Below are 18,275 nucleotides of genomic sequence, written 5' to 3'. Positions count from 1 at the left end.
TAAGGTGCCAGCCAATCTCTGTGTCATTTTTTGCTACTACAGACTAACAGGGCTATTCCTCTGGAAGTTTTATGAAGAATAACAGATTCACATTCCAATAAAAACCTTGGGTGATCTTGTAGCCATTTATTATCTCTACTGATGTAACATCCTGCATTATGTTACATGTTCTCCAAATCTCAAAGCATTTGGTACTGAACCAATATGACCTTTCCGCAGGGCTGTGATACCATTTTTTGTTTCTACCAACACAAGAAATAATTCAAAGATGTTGCTGTGCATGGGTTTTCAAGATCATATGGATCCCTTTGGCAGATGTAATGGCAGGACTGAAGGAAGGAACCCTGTGCTCCTTGAGAAGATTTCTATAAGAGGGCCTGCTCTTGTGATCTGCTACAGTGCGAATCACAACAACGTCTAAGGGCTGAACCAGAATGTCTATTGTAGAAACTGAGTTAATGATAAGCCAAATTACAGTAGGGCTTTGTTTCAGATGATTTTGTTTTCTTATCAGAGGTTCTTATGGCCTGGATTGGCCACTATTGGAAACAGGATGCTGGGCTTGATGGACCCTTGGTCTGACCCAGTATGGCAGCTTCTGATGTTCTTTGGGGGTTTTTTATTTACGGGATTTTACTCGGTCCAGTTCTCATATGTACAAAAGAATGATGTATGACATTGTGACCAAATATGTTTGAGGAAAAAAAATGGTTTAACCAACACGCTGTCAAGAAAGCAGTTCTCTGCCTAGAATCCATTTCATATGCTGGTGACCAAGAGTGCCTAGAAAATTCTGTGTAAATCCATGCCTGTCTTAAAATTAACCTTTTGCATGTTTGACGTTGCATTCAGGATCCCAGGCACGACTATTGTGCTGCTCTGACTTATTCAGATCTCACCTAGGAGGCTGGTTAAAGCCCTGTAATTAATCCCAGAGGCCCCTTTCCAGAGGACACGTTTTCCTTATCTGTCTTTAAGCAAAGGCAAACCAAAAGGTTAGGTGAATATTGTTTTCTGAATTTCTAAACTTTAAAACTCTGTAATGCTGATGAGTACTTCCACTCCTTAGCAGGTTATTGTAAAGAAAGAGTGAAAAGAGAATTTCTCCTCTATGCCTTCATGTTCGTGTACCATGCTTGTTAATTAGCAAAGCTGGTGGATCGGGACAAATGAGGATTTCTCAGGACAAAGCTCATTAACGTTTAATAAGGTTTTCTGCAGTTTATTACAAAGTGAAAGAAGGGAGAGATTGATTCACCTGGAATCAGAATTACCTTGGCAAGGAATCTAAAACACATCTGGCTCACACTTAGTTTCTACAAAAGAAAGGGTATTCTCTATTGTAAGACCTAAGTTATGGAATTCTCTACTATCTGAAATACATTTTAATTTGGATGTGAAAAACTGAAACACTATGCAAGCCACTACTTAATTGTATTATGCTTATGTGTTTATAAATGTTCCTTATGAATATTACATACATAGAAACACAGAAATGACGGCAGAAGAAGACCAAACGGCCCATCCAGTCTGCCCAGCAAGCTATGCATTTTTTTTTTTATTTCTCTCATACTTCTGTTACTCCTGGCTCTTAGTAATATTTTGGTTCTATTTCCCTTCCACCCGTACCATTAATGTAGAGAGCAGTGTTGGAACTGCATCCAAGTGAATATCTACCATAGTTAGGGGTAGTAACCGCCACAATAAGCAAGCTACACCCATGCCTTTGTTTACCCAGACTATGTAACTCAGTCCTTGTTGGTTATTGTCTGTATATAGATCCACCTTTCTACGTTCCCCCTGCTGTTGAAGCAGAGAGCTATGCTGGATGTGTGTTGAAGTGAAGTATCAGACTTTCTCCCCTGCCGTTGAAGCAGAGAGCTATGTTGGATATGTATGAAGTATCAGACTTTCTCCCCTGCTGTTAAAGCAGAGAGCTATGTTGGATATGCGTTGAAAGTGAAGTATCAGACTTTCTCCCCTGCCGTTGAAGCAGAGAGCTATGTTGGATATGCATGAAGTATCAGACTTTCTCCCCTGCCGTTAAAGCAGAGAGCTATGGATATGCGTTGAAAGTGAAGTATCAGACTTTCTCCCCTGCTGTTGAAGCAGAGAGCTATGTTAGATATGCGTGAAGTATCAGACTTTCTCCCCTGCCGTTGAAGCAGAGAGCTATGCTGGATATGCATAGAAAGTAAAGTATCTGGCTTATTTAGTTTGGGGTAGTAACCGCCGTAACAAGCAAGCTACTCCCCGCTTTTTATGAATGCAAATCCTTTTTTTCCACACTTCCTCATGCCGTTGAAGCTTAGAGCAATGTTGGAGTCGCATTAACTGTGTGTATGTTTATTGAATAAGGGAATAATCTCCAGGCAGTAGCCGTCATTCCCATGAGCCACCCACTCTTCATTCAAGTCCTCTAGACTTGATGGATCCACAGTGTTTATCCCACGCCCCTTTGCAGTCCTTCACAGTTCTGGTCTTCACCACTTCCTCTGGAAGGGCATTCCAGGCATCCACCACCCTCTCCGTGAAGAAATACTTCCTGACATTGGTTCTGAGTCTTCCTCCTTGGAGCTTCAACTCGTGACCCCTGGTTCTGCTGATTTTTTTCCAACGGAAAAGGTTTGTCGTTGTCTTTGGATCGTTAAAACCTTTCAAGTATCTGAAAGTTTGAATCATATTACCCCTGCTCCTCCTTCCAGGGTGTACATATTTAGATTCTTCAATCTCTCCTCATAAGTCATTCGATGAAGACCCTCCACCTTTCTGGTCGCCCTTCTCTGGACCGCTTCCATCTTGCCTCTGTCTCTTTGGAGACAAGAGACAAGATGTTTGAAACAAGATGTTTGGAGACAAGAGACAAGATGTTAGAGACAAGATATAATATAATTTGTATTTGATTTATATGTTTTATTTGTTAAGATTTTATTGTTTTGTTTTGAATATATCTGTATTTTTGTACCTCACTTAAAATGGCTTTTTGTTGTGATAAGTAATTAAATAAATATATTTTGATGGTGACTTCCTAGGAGGCGATGGGGGAAATTGATACTTAGTCTTTTTGTTAATTTTTATTAACATTTTAGTGAAAATCTGAAAGCTTTTTTTTTTTTTTGGGGGGGGGGGGTGTCAGGGAAGGTTAAGGCAGCAGAGTGCTACATGGCAAAGGCTGGTGTTTGTGGTCACCTGCGGTTGCAGCAGCTGAGAAGAGCGAAATGAAGAAATGAAGCAACAATAACCCATCCGCAGCCAAATGGGAAATGGTTCAACAGGATGGGCTGATCCTTCAGCGATCTTTGCTGTTGCAGCACTGTTGTAAACAAATCCTGCCAATGTTCCACTTCCCTTTTTAACAACCCTGTGTACGTGCGTGAGGAAGAAAGAGAGCACATTCTGTACCTATAATTCTGAGTTCTTTGTGCACACTCTCCTGAATCAATGTGGCCACAGTTCTGAGAGTTGAACTAGAAAAGGTTTGTCTCTACTGGTCACCATGTGTTCATGGAAGCTGATTTGATTACATTCCAAATCGGTAGCCTTGTGTGAAAGAACTCTTTCAAACAGAGGCCAGAATATTAGTGCATGAACATTTGTGTTAATGCCCATTAATACGATATTTAATGCATGTGCTAACTGCCAATGGTAATGGAATGCAGATGAGGCAGAAAGTAAAGTACTCCCATGCTTTACCTACAGATGTTATTCCAAAAATCTGACTCTACCTGCCTGAGGTATAATTAAGATTTATGCGTTAATGCAATTGCAAAGCAATTAGTGTGCCTACTTTGCCACAACGCTAAATGGAAATGGGCTGGTTTTGCATTTTATTTCTTCCTTGGCATAGATTTTGCATTAAACTCTCAAAAACTAATGTATGCATGTTAAAGGCACTGTTAGTGTGCTTAAACTAGACTGCATGTCTAGTTTAAGCACACTAACAGTTAATGTTAATGGTGCTTTTATATTGGCCTCAAAATCAACCACCATGGCAGTTTCTTAGGCTGCTTGTCTACGATTCAGGTCCTGTCCATGCTACATGCAAAAGTCGGTCACCGCATTAAGGCAGTGATGCCCCCTGCCTTTATGTCACTTGTAGATTATCTCATTGGTAATACAGATTCCATTACAGATTCCGCTGCAACCTTGCCATCCATTAAAGGATGAAGGGGAAGAAAAAGAAAGTAAGAGGGAATGCTGGTCAAATTGCCTGACTGTACTTGATTTTACAGGTGACATGTTTGCACACACCTCACCTCAACTAACAGAAGCAAATGGTCCTCCCTCCATCCCCTCCCTGGACCAACACCCAGCTTCTGACTTTTCTCTCCTTCAGACTTTAGTGATCAAAGATTCCTGATCACTAAAGTAACCCCTATCCTTGGTTTCAATTTTGTCCTCAATGGCCAGCTGTTGAATAAATTGTAAGCACCACAAAGCAGAGGCTGTCTCTTCTGTGTCTGTACAGTGCTGTGTACACCTTGTACTGCTATATAAATGTGTAGCAGTCATAATACCAAGCATAGTATAGAACAAGTGGGTAGGTGGAACTTTTGTGAGCATTTTGTAGTTAAAATAATACTGTCCAATGGAGCTGGTCAATTAGTAAGAAGGAAGGGCAGAATCAGAGACCTGCTTTTAGGAGTTTTCATCAAGGCAAGGTTGATAAATATGATAAAAATAAATGTTGTATCTGGGTCTGTTACTGGACCAGTTCTGCTTGACTGTAAGCATCCATTAGAATATTCCTTTTTTTTAATGCATTTGTGTGTTCCTTGGCCTACACAATTGCACACAGTCTGAAAGAGCAACCTTCCCATATCTCACTGCCTTCCATCATCTTCTTCTACCTTTTTTCTTCATTCTTTCTATTCAGTATGCCTAGAGTGGCCTGATGACGTAAATCAGGCAGCAGATGGATAAATAACTGCATACTACATTCTTCAATTGAAAGCATTTAAGTAAAGGGCAAGCCCAGTATCTCAGTGGCAGTGGTGCACATTGCTATGCAGAGGTCTTCTGCTCCCCAAGCCAGACAGGACTAGGTATGCTGTGGACCCAGTGGGGAGAGAGAGTCCCTCTCATCGTATAACAGTGACATCCAGTGGCTGGATTTAGGACCCTAGTGCATGGTCCCCTGCCAAGAACCTTTGCTGTAGATGTTGGGCTGGGTGAATTAGAAGTGAATATGCTAAAAACTCTTTTGTGTGTGATTTTCCTCCTTTTCTGCTTCCAGCTCAGTCAAAACCTGGGATCTAGAACCATGAAACATCATTTTCAACTGTTTTCCTTTTTTATCCCCACCAATCATTGACGGCCCCTGGCTTCTTTCCAGGCCCTACAATCATGAATCCAGCTACTGGTGGCTCCTACCCACTGTGACTGGGGGGCGTGGGAGGAGAAGACTGTGAATGGTAATCCTAGCTGACCCATGGAGTGGAAGACCTGACCAGGGATTGAATGGAGGTCTTTCCCCATGGCACTGCATAGCACTTCTCACCTGAGCCACCAGGCTGGCCCTTTGGCCTCAGTTTTGACTGAACTGGAAACCCAAAAGAGAAGGAGAAAACTGCCAGGTGCCTTCCCAACTCGCCCCTCCCAAAAAAAAAAGTAATTATATGGGGGGGGGGGCGAGGAAAAGAACTGAAAGTAAAAGGAAGTGAAGAAGTGAAACGTGGCTTGATAATGTTACGCAGATATAAAATTATATTAGCAGGAGAAGGTTGGTGTTCTTTAAATACTGGTCGTAATGCAGTTTGACATCTTGCTTTTTCACTCGAAAGATGGCAGGTGGCAGTATAATCTCAGAAATGAAGCGCCATCAGGACATCAATATGCTGTTTTTTATTTTTCTCTACTTTTGCTGCCATGATCGCTTCTTGGTCATTCTCTCTATCTCTCTAGATCTCACTTTCTCCCCTTTTGCACATGTCTAAGGATTGCTCCAAAACAAAAAGATAACCCATCATGCCCCAAGCTGATGTTGAAAAGAGAATAAAAATTGGTTTTACAGAACAGCGACTAAAAGTCATTGGCATCGCATCAGATGCAAACTCAGAAATTCCTTCTCTCAGCTGTTTACCAGGAAAGATTGGGGGTGGGGGGGGGGGGAGGTAGCATTTCCATGCTATGGATAGAATTCCTAGTGTTCCCCAAAACCTGCGTTGCTGTGAGACTGCTCAATGTGGATCTTCGATGGGAAGCTTTCTACCCAAAAGGCAGAAGATGGTAAAATTGTCCAGTTTCTTAATGTTCCAATATTCCATACTTTATTGTATTATTTTAGAGAAAAGGAAGGATGGGGTTGGGAAAGAGGGAATGGAGAACATGGCAAAAAGGTCAATTTGGTCTTTTTCACTTAAAAAAAAAAACCCCAAAACATTGCCTCCTGGTACCTGTGCTGTTCCTGTGATAAAATTAAAAATTGCTACAGATATCACGATATGAGATTTCTTTTTTAATCAGTGCAGGGATGAAATCCCTGCATACAAGGTGTTTTTATTTTGCATATTTCCTGCGATTCACAGGCTCCGCCTTCACCATCCTTAGACTCAGGGGGGGGGGCTTCATCTTTTTTCAGCAACAAGATCCACATTGTGCTTTGTTAGACTGCATTTTGGATATCATTCTCATAATTCATTTTACCTGCACACTGATACCTTCTCTTTTCCAGGTGTTATGTAGAGGATTAGACTTCACCTGGAAAATTAGGCACAAGTTTTTTTTTTCTATTTTCATGGACTGTAGCTTTAGGAAAGGTGGACTAGAATTGAACACCAGTGGCCCTGATGCAAATCTGAGTGCTGTGTATGTCCTGTTCCATTAGCCATGTATTGATTGCAAATGTTGGCCAAGCGTCTAAACATTTATAAATATTGTATGCAAAGGATTGTCAGTACCTAGATTGATGATAATTAAATTGGTTCTTGGCTATTTAAACCATGTCACTTGAATGAAAACGGCAATAAGAGGCACATTTGTTTTCCAGCTTAGGCAGACCGTGTCCTGATGGATCCAAGAGAGGAACTAAAGAACTCCCTTTTTTCCTCGTAGACTAATACAGTGTCCCAACTGTGCTAAAAGCAGAGATGATGAATTAGAATTTTGTTTTCCCGATAAGCTGACAGGTCTGTGAAACAAAGGAATTGCAGACGGTACCCTGTGGAACCACATTACAGTACCTAGTTTTTACCTTATCAACTATAGCAAAGTAAAAATAAACCCACATTAGTTTTTATCTAGTGTCTGCCACCCAAGCGCACTTAATTTAATACTTCAGGAGCAGATATGCAGCTCCCTTCAAGATTCATGGTATGACTGAAAGGTATCCAATGCCCCGGGCTGCATAAAAACTCACAAAGAGAAGAGGGCAAAAGACTATTAACCAAAAAATAGGAAGGCAAACTCCCCCCCCCCCCCCCACTCACTATCAATGTAAATGTAGCATTAAGAGAGTGAGGGTTATGTAGTATATGTATAACAGGCTACCCCTATCAAGAATGCCCCACCTTTGTGAGGATCAGTATCATAAAAAGTATTGATTAAAAATGAGTAACACTTAAGACCCCCAATGCACCCATTTTAATCACAAACCCAGTCAATATATACTTTTATAGTTGACTGAAAATTTGCTATAACTTACACAGGTGCAAAAGTACCCAGTTATCTTGCACCTGCTGTATCTGCGGATGTGTTACACCCTGAAATTTAATATATGATGTGTTTCCTCCCCAAACTCACCACGCCTACAGAAATACATATATTTTGAGTGGCTAAATATAGCCAGCTAGGGAGACATTTTTAAAACTTTAGATCCCAAAGCAAAGAACATCAAGCAGCACTGTCTGAATTATCAAGGAGGCTCCTCACCCAGTAAAAATGTTGCTAGTAGTAATTTATGGGTTTGACAGTTGCTTGGTTTTGATTGATTGGAAATATTACTACCCATATCATAAGGCTTGGGGTAACTTCACAGAGCTGCAGTTACTACACTTAAGAGATACATGGAGGTATCCTGCATGGAGTAGCAGATACTACCATAAGAAGCTTGCAAAGCAGACTGGATGGACCATCTGGTTCTTTTCTGCCATCATTACTATGTTACTATGCTATCTAGCTGCCTGACTCCGTAGTTAGGTGATCAGCTCAGGGCTTCCCAAACCCTTCCTGTGAGGTCTTCAAACTGGGGCGGCTGACCTCACAGCCAGTCGAGTTTTCAGGATTTCCACAATGAATATGAATGAGCTTAAATCTGCTTATGTTGGAGACCCATCATATTTACCTCTTGTATGTTCATTGTGGATATGCTGAAAACCCTACTAACTTTGCAGTCATTTGCACCAGTTTGGGAGACTCTGCATTAGATTGCTTTTAAAACCTACCCCAAAGGGACTTGCCTAGCATTCTACAGAGTCAGGGCAAACAAACATGTTACTCAGGATTTGGCCTCACTTCAAAGCTTGAATCACTAGGACCTGCTCTGGTAGACATATTGACCCTGGCCAAAATGGATTCAGACTAGAATCTGAAGAAAGGACATATGTGATCTTGAAAGCTCATGCAGTCCATCCCTTGTGTGTTATTCTTATGCTGATCCAATAAAAGATATCAAAGTCTACAAGAGAGAGAACTTGGAATAACTGTGCATAGAAAGACATTTCACTATCATGCAGTCAGGCCCTGATTTAATAAAGCAGCAAACCAAATCCCAGGACCTCTGATACCAAGTTCAGACAACACCAGTTCAATAAGGAAGCTCAACAGCAGAGTGAGCAGCCCCCAGAAAGCACAGGAGCAGAACACAACTTGAGGTTTGTCCTTTTGTACTGCTTGCAGATTGAACTGGATCTGTAGTTTACTGTTCTAGCAAAAATAAAGGCATTTTTGTATCCTTTATTTTTTTTCCTCTTCACTTGGGATTTGTGTGCACACCCTTCATTGTTGGGCATGATTTAATAAAGCTTTAGGGCCTGGCTACTCGGCAGTCACACCAGCACTCCTGGAAAGTGTAGAGTTTGAAAAATGGATCTGTCAGCCTGAGAAAATGAATTAAGGAGGGGAGGGGAGGGAGTTTGTTGTTTTGACCCAGTAGTTTCCTTCTGTTCCTTTTGGCTTCCTTTTCAGTTAGAACCAGCCTCTATTTGGCTGTGACACGATAAGTCTTCATTTGCAGATGCCCATGGGTTCTCCCCTACTTTATAATCTCTACCGCCCCTGACCTTTCCCAGCCCAGTGATGGTCCGTGGCCACTTCAGCCAGTGTGGGACACCACTGCATTGAGCAATGGCTAAGGCTCTTTCCTTACCAAGGATCTACGAGCATCAAATGCAGAATTACTGAACATTTTCTATTAAACTGAAACAGTCACTATCTACCAATCATTACAATGTTTTACTTCTGGTTAAACTTTTTATCTTTCCTCTAACTCTAATCCCAGTTAGAATGACCCCCGTTTTATTGTAACTTTTTCTTCCATGCACTTGTTTTACTTTTTAATGTATACTCTTATGTTATTAGTTATTCACATTATAATGTATTTCTCACCCCTTGTTTTATGTAAACCGACATGATACGAACTCCGTGAATGCCGGTATAGAAAAATACTAAATAAATAAATAAAATAAATAAATAAATGAGCACTCGTGATTTATTTATTTAAAAGAATTTGTTTTACGCACGCATATAAAAAAATGTTTACAGAATAAATGTATATAATTTTAAAAAAAGAACTAAAGCAATTCAGGATATACAGTATATATATATATATATATATATATATATATATAAACAAAATAAAAAGAATTAGCTTCCTCTGCAGCATCTCCAGCCTCGGATGACCTGAGGAGCAGATGCCAGGCCTGGGAATACAAGATTTCTGCAAAGCAATGTGCAGCACAATCTCCGAGCTACTGGGCCGGGCTCAAAAAAGACAAAATATGTGGCAAATGCTGTAGGTTTCTTTGTTTTTAATAAGAAACTGTCACCTGTCTCCCAGATCCAGGGGTGGAGTAGGTGGAGCTCATTTAAGTAGTTGGTGAAATGGACCTTTGACAGCAAGGAACAATGGTTGATAAAGCAAATACCCTTCAGAAACCAGATGGTTGTCCCCCAAGTCTTGTATGTTTTACTTCTAAGGTAGATAGTTGAACTTTGTACAGGAACGAAACCAGTTCACAATCGATTTACATTCTGTGCTGATTCTGAGTACTTACTACATGCAATCCACATCCCTCTCACCTCTCCGTTTCTCTTTGTAAAGTTATAGACTTCTTACCGATAAGTGGACATGGAATTTCCTAGCTCTCAAGGATTATCCCTGGGATACACTAGAATAGTTCCCAATGATTACTAGCCCATTTGGTAAGTACATTACAGTTTGGCCACCAAGTCAATGCTTTGGAGCTGTTACCACTGTTCCTTATCAGAACTCATGGATAGCTCTGGTGTCCCAAGAGCCAAATGTCCTCTACTTACAAGGCCATTTGTGCTATACCAGGTAGCTGCATTTCTGGCCCCAATTCACATATACTAGATAGTACCGTACTTTTACCTATGCACATGTTTTGTTGAAGAAAGAGGATGCAGTAAAGAATGAAAATCCTCAGTGACATGAATAAAGCCATAAATGCACTGCCTCCATAGCATGCAAATCTATCTCTTGCATATTCATTGCAGAGATCCTGAAAACCTGATTGGCTGGGAGTCTCCCAGTCCAGTTTCGGAACTACTACTCTAGAATATAAAAGCTTCCTTCTCCAGCTCTATAGTCCCAAGGTCTCCAAAGCTCATGAGTTTTCCCCTGCCCTTATCCATGGGATGAACATAGTGATCTTTGAAATGCATTTTGCCTGGTGGTGCTGGTGGTCTTGATGGTATAGGTGCAGTGCCAGGGCTAGGAATGGGAATGGTGCCTGCTCTTAAACTTGCCCCCATCTCCTCCTCTGTCTGTCTGTTAACAGATGGGACAATTTTCAAACTGCTGCCAAGTCTGCAGGTACTTTTCCCATATGCATCATTTTCCTTCTCCAACCTAAACATACCCCAAGAAATGCCTCCTAATGCAACTAAAAGTATACCCATCCTTAATCTAGCCAGGAGTATGTGCAAGGAGCCACAATAGGTCATTTTCTGGCACAAATGGCTTTTGAAAATTGCTTTCTCCATATACATCATATTTGGATGAATAATCTATAAAGAATGGCACAGGAAATATATAATTTGGGGGGAGGGTAATGCCTTGCAGTTTTAAATGTGTGTGATATTTATATGATGCTTGCCATAAACAATTCAAAGGCTACAGAAAAACAAATGTCATTGGTTGGGGGCATTTCAGGATGTTAGGAAAGCATGTTGTGTTTGGTTCTGCAAACCTAGTTTCAAAGCATTTTGGGATTTTATCATTGATAAGATTGTCAACTGGCTCTATATATCTTTTTCAAAATGGGGTGATCTAGTCATGGTTTTTCTCCAGTCCATACATGGATTTGTAGTCTGGTTTTTCTTAGGGAAATCAGAACTACAAATTCATGAATACAATGGGTTAAAACCAGGACTGGATCATCGTATCCTGAAAAAAATGGAGCCAATTGGCGACCATGGGAAACTACTACTACTTATTATTGGTATAGCATTATTAGACTTATGCAACATTGTACAGATACCCATAAGACAACTAGGAGGTTTCAGGAAATGCTACAGAAAACAGGGTTGAATGAACAAAACTTTGGCCAGAGTGCCAGGGTTTAAGAATTAAAAGTAGCCTAAAAAAGGTGGGCTTTTAGATGAGGCTTGAATATGATCAGAGAAGGGGCATAACACAGTAGAAACAGAAAAACATAAAGGTAGAAAAAGACCATATGGCTTTATCTAGTCTGCCCATCCACATCAACTGCTTTGCTTTACAATCCGTGTCACCACTCCAGAGATCCCTGTGCTTGTCCCATGCTTTCTTGTCTCATGCTTGTCCCATGCTATTCCATGCATCCACCACCCTGAGTAGGAGTACAAATAGGACTGACTCAAGCGCTCCTCAGAGCCTGGTGAATGCCCCATCATCTGCAGAACATGCTTTGCTCCACAGCCCCCCATTCACCACTTAAAGCGGGCAGTTCTGTGTCAGCGAGAATTGCAGGTGTGGGTTATCTGAAAAAGACAAGTGCATTCAGCAAGAATGAAAGCGGACATCTCCTACCTGCCTCTTACATTTTGCCCATGGGCGATGCCATTCTCCATCACCCACTGAAAGCACTCTTTAAGTCATGACCCCTCATACAATATCCTTTTATTGAGGGAAGCTTATTGTGAAGCAGAAATATTTTCTGGCATGAACAAAAAACAGCCTCTCTCGTCGTCTTCAGCCATTCTGGGTGTGACTCAGTTTTGTGAAAAGTCCATTCAGAAGACAATCTATTACCCGGCCATAAGGGAGTCTGTATTTTCTAATGTTTTGTTAAGCACATTTCTCAAGGGAAATGGTGAACATTAGGTTTTACATGAAGCTAAAGGACAGTTCTAAATATGTCTATTCTGTTGAGCAGCTGAAGAATAATTGTGTATGGAATAACCTCCTGGCAGGCTGTTCTGGGAAATAGGTCAGCATCGCTCAGGCTAGTCATATTTCAGCCCCTTGCGCCAGGGGACTGCACTTCATTTCTGCTAATGAAAGAAAACAGTCTCTTCTAGAGAAAGAGAGCTCTTACAATATGAATTGCCTGTCATGAAAACAATATTGACTTTGGGCCTGCTGGTGGATTACTCTACTAAGAAACAACAGGAGTATCATTATATGATCTATTAGCAGCACTTTGCTTGACTCCAGAGTCGGTTTGTAGTCTAGGTGATACTTGTCCTGGCCAAGATATATTTGTGAACATTTTTTGTCTTAGGTACTCAAAAATCTGAGAATGCTGTTGGTGTACACAGCACCGTACAATATAAATTGCCTGTTCATAATGACTATCTTCAAGGGTCAATGATATAGGTTTGTGTGGTGAAGATGAAAATTGAACTTGAGATTTCAAATTTTGCTGCTGACCATACTATTGATTACCTTTGCCACCATGGTGCAAAGGAGATGGAGTCGTAGATTTCAAGATTTTTCTTCAAAGCCTTGTGTTTATCCCCACCCCATTATTTTACTTGGATTGGCAATCAAATTAATTGCATTGAAACCTTTTCATGTGTGGATCATGCTGATGACATGCCTGGTGTTTCATGATGCAGTAACAAGTACTGAGCAGTTTCTAGGAACTGTACATCCAATCACAAAATTCCAAAGCATGCTGGTCAACCTGATTCTAGATTCATCCCTCATGGAGTCTCCATGGTTTCAACATGGGGGTGAAAGTTTTGGTTTCTAAAAACAAAATAAGATGCACTTTCTCAGTTTCAGTGGAATACTCTTGATATTGATGAGGGCAATGGCACTGAAGTCTGTGGAGGAAAATGATGTGAGATAGGTGATGACTGCCATTGAAAATGATGGCCCTCAATGTGGGGGCAAGAGAGAAAGCTGACCCTAGAATCAGAAGGTCAAATGTTGCCACTAGCACAAATGCAAGTGGGTTTTATCATTTCTTATGGCAGTGGGCATGGGTAATTCCAACATTTGTGCTAAAAAGTTAATTTTGAAGTAAGTTTCATCTCTAGAAAATTCTTGCAGGTCCATATTGTTGTTTCTTATCTTTACGCAATGGGCATAGTTTTAGATTGTTTTCCAAAGAAGCTGTTTAGATATTAAATACTTTACATAAATGTTTGAGTTGGGAAGGAATTTTTTCACTGTTGCAGATTTCTCTATAGATAGAAAGTGTTTGCTTTTTTTCACCTTCCCCTGGATAGAGAGAGAAGTGGTAGGCAGAATTTAGGCTGATGGCTCTCTAGTCTTCTTTCATATGAGGACATTTTATGGTGGTAGAGTGCACAAATGTATGGGCCTCGGAAGCTCATTTGAAGGCTTGTTCTGTTGGGGGGGAGGGGAGGCATTGAGTGGTCCCAAGCTCTAAAGAACAGGTAGTGCCTCCTCATGGAGTATGGTGGATCCCTCTCAGAAACTTGGAACTGGAAAAGTGGGAAGAGGGGCCTGACAGACCAGTGGTGATATCACTTCCAGCACAATGATGTCACTTCTGACTGGAAGTAACATGCTACCACTAGAGTGCACCAGTGGCTACTCACTTCCACGGGACATAGTTTGCCCACCTCTGGCATAACAGAATGGTTTCTTTATACGCTTAGGTTTTTATTTGGTTGTTTCAGTAGAGTTGTGTATTTTATTGATAATATACTGTTTGCTTGCTATTCAAGAAGAATTCCATAGTGGGAGGAGTTGTTTGTATCATTTAAATTTGTGTCTTGCAGGTCCAAACAAGTGTTCCAGGTGATTTCCAGCAATAGTTAATAGGTTATCTTTGTGTAGGGAGCCTTTGTCCCTACTATGGAGTAACATATCTTAGAGAATGCCTTTTATCTTTTTCCAGCGCAATGTTCTAGGTAGAGAAGAAGGTGTAGTGACTGGGTTCTGCCAGTAGGTATCAGAATGTAGACTTCCCTTGGTGGGGAAGGAGCTTTTTGGAGCGTATCCTGTATTCCCACTGATGAGTATGAGCTCTTCAGGCCCAGGGTGTGTAGTCATGGAAGGGGGGAGGAGAATGTAAAGTTTGGGATTAAGACTGCCAGAGGAAGAGGAATGTGAGCATTTGTCTAGTCAAGACAGCTTTGTGTATGAACAAAGATCTTAAGATTCAGTGGAGAAGAGTCCTAGGACCTATGAGAAAGGAGTTAGTCCCAAGTCCAGATGGTTCCAAAAAAGGTGAGTTAAAGACTGACCCTTATGCAAGAAAAATGATTTTTAATTAATGCTTTAAGCAAGGGAAAATGGATCTGGAATTTATGCAGCAATCAATATATCTTTGACAACCACGGTCCTCTGCAGTGGAGAAAAAGACAACTTTTCTGTGAACAGTTATTAGACTTTTTCTATATTCAATTGATATAAAAGACTGAATAATGTTTGCCTGTTTATCCACTGTAATCTCATCCAGTCAAAACAGAGGAAAGTAATTGCACTGGCATCTCTAATTATTTTCCCTGTTACAATGTAACAAGGAAAAAAAACCCTTCTATTTTGGCAACCACAACCAATGTGTGTTGTGTTCTATGGGAAGAGAAAGACCACAGGAACTCAGTGTTCATGTCGTTCCTTTTCACCGGAGGGCCTAACGGATGTAATCTGTCCCCCGTGGAAAAAAACACATATAAAATTGGTTTTGTGTGTGCGTGATTGATTTAACTGGGAGTTTACATTTGTCAACATAAATGTTCCCATAATGCTCAACTCGGAAGAACAATAGATGCTTTCATGTTCAATTTAGTTTGGTCCTTCCAGTCTGTTTACTACAAGCCTCATTTGCAAGGGCTTCAATCATTCATTAACAAATTCATAAAAATGCTAGTTTCTTCTTTTTTTTTTTTTTTTACAAGAATAAGCAAGCTAAAAATAAAATCCAAAAATTAAACATTTGTATTAAAAATGAATCTTTTAGCATAGTTTGCAGCCCTCATGTGAGTAGAGAGAGAATGAGGAGCGCCAACCCCCAGCCTGGTCAACCCCTTCATATTCCATTTAGAGAAGAACCGCAGATTCATTTTAGTTTATTTGTGTTTTTTTCTTCCCATTTATATGCCACCCAACAATCATCTGCACCAGAGTGATCCTACTGAACACAATGAATAATCCTGAGAAATATCGTGCATGCATGTGATTCTGAGTACAGGGTTAATGTTTGTAGGCTGCATAGCCCTTACAGTGCTAAACTCTCGGGTAATTGGCCCTCACACAAAGATACACCTGCTCCAAGCAGGGCATACCTTGTGTGGGGTAACTTCCATGCATACTTTTTTCTAAATCAAAATCTGTGTGCATAAACCACAACGTCACCCCTACTGCCCCCCTCCCCCCCTTCCCCCAAAAAGCTTCTTAGTGCAAGTAAAAATATGCATGAAACCAAGAAACATGCGTTGGCCCCTGATTTATTTTCAAAATGCCACATACAACCATAAAACAGGGTTTCATGCACACAAGTCATTTTGAAGATCAAGCCCCTTCTGGTTATCCTGATCATGCGACTGATTTGGGGAGGATCTGACTCCTCCTACCATTGGGAATCTGTTGCTAAAAAGGTGCCTTTTTAGAGTGGATGACCTTTATATTAAAATTAGATGCAATGCCTATCAGAAACAATAAACTTGCACTTAAACTTGGGGAAAGGACCACAGACAATGACTTTGTACCTTGCAGCAGTCTCTCACCTCTCCCACCTCCAACCCAACCAGTCTCTCTTATCTTCTTCTCACCACCTCTCAACCAATCTCTCCCCTTTGTTTCTATTTCAAACCAAGCCTCTCTCCCTCACTCTTTCTCTCCCCCATCCCAGCCAGTCTTACCTGCCTCCCTCTCTCAGCTATCTCCCCCATCCCTCCTTGATATCCCCGACCTACCTCTATTCCCAATTGTTGCCATGACCACTGTTGCTATGCTGGCCTAGCTACATCAGAAATGTGAGGCAACCAGTGGCGAAGCAATGATTACTTGGGTCCCAGTGCAAGTTTTCATTTTGGTGCCCCCAACATGCAGACACACATACATACATTCACACACCACCACCACCACCACTCCTTTCTTTCTTTCTTTCTTTCATTCAATTTTTAGCTCAAAAGCAGGACTCTACAACTACCCAATCATGATCTTTCTCTCTCTTCCCTCTCCCCCACCCCAAGCTGGACTCCACTACCCTCTTTCTCTCTGCTCCATTAAGGACCCCACCGCACTCTCTCCTTCCTATCTTCCTCCTCTCTCTCTCCCTTCTCCTCCAAACCGGACCTCATCACCCTCTTCCCCACTACCCACAAGCTAAACAGCACCACTATTTCTGTCCTATCCCCCTCCCTGTACTTGTCCTCTATTTTGTTACAGCTCCTTTAAGAGCCAGGGAAAAGAAGAGTTCCAGCCACAACAATGGTGGGCTCGGAGCAATGACAGCCCAATGTTTATTGTTTGGTTCTGGTGCTGGCTTTAAAGGGTGATAGCTCTAAGAGGACTCTCAGAATGTGAAAAGCTTCATGTTGGGTCCCAGTGGTATCAGATGGTGAAAAGTGGCTGGCATGCTTCAAGGCCGCAGCTCGCACGTTGATTCTGGGCCCTTACTGCTGCTTCCAACCCTGCTTTCTAGATTCTTTTTGACTGATGAGACAGCAAAGTATCCATGCCTTTGGGTACATATCCTCCCCCCCACCAGTCGGTGACTTAAGGGGTTGGGCACCACACTCCTTTTTGATAGTGTGATAGGATATGCTTTATTTTTCATGATAGGCTTTGTACAATTGCTTCTGATGTAGCTGTTTACTTTCAACTTCTTGGAGAGGATAAAGATTCCATGGAAGTACTAATCATCCACACCTCAAGAGGGAATGATCTCAGCTGTTTCCATCCCTTCTTAGAGTATTTGGTTTTAAATTCCTAAAGCTGATGGGTTCCATTTTAGCTATATGATGTTTTTCCTCGCAAATTGTTTCAGCTGACCCCTACGCCTGTTGGAAAAATCTCCAAAAGTTTGCTTGTGGTTACTGTACAGCTAGTTGGGGAAGGATGGGGTTCAAAAAGACTCTAAAGAGACCTGAACACCTAACTGAACAGACTGGGATATAATGCATTTATAAATTCTACCATTTCATTTAATTAGATTTCAGGCTGGATGCCAAAACTAAAAAAATAATCTCTAATGAAATAAATTGTGATTCTAGCCTATGGGATGCTTTTAGGTCCTATTCAATCAAGTTTCCTAAAAGCTTGATATAGTACTTTTTTAATATTGTGTTTCAGTGATCTAGTCCTTTCATACAAAGCCAACGTGTGGTTTAATGTTTTTGAGTAATTTTATACATTTTTTATTTTAGTTTTTCTTATGAATTGGCTTTTATGATTGTGTGTATATTTGTGATAAATTTTTGCATTCTGTAATCTGATGTATCTGTTTTGAGCGGTAGGTAAAGCAGTTCATATATTGGAGATAATGTAATTTACAGACGTAGTATATCTGTTAAAAGAAAAGAGTGGATACACTAAGAAACGGGGGCAAAATTATTCGTAGGTTTTCATCTTTCTGTATGTATGTGTTCATATAAGATCTTAAATTTTAGGTTTTAAGAATGCTTTCAACTATTGTTTTATTGGTGTTTTATTTTTATATAATGTTACAAAAAGATCTTAAAAATACAAT

Source organism: Rhinatrema bivittatum, chromosome 15, assembly GCF_901001135.1.
Source record: "Rhinatrema bivittatum chromosome 15, aRhiBiv1.1, whole genome shotgun sequence".
Classification (NCBI taxonomy): domain Eukaryota; kingdom Metazoa; phylum Chordata; class Amphibia; order Gymnophiona; family Rhinatrematidae; genus Rhinatrema; species Rhinatrema bivittatum.
Note: the sequence above shows the minus strand (reverse complement) of the source record.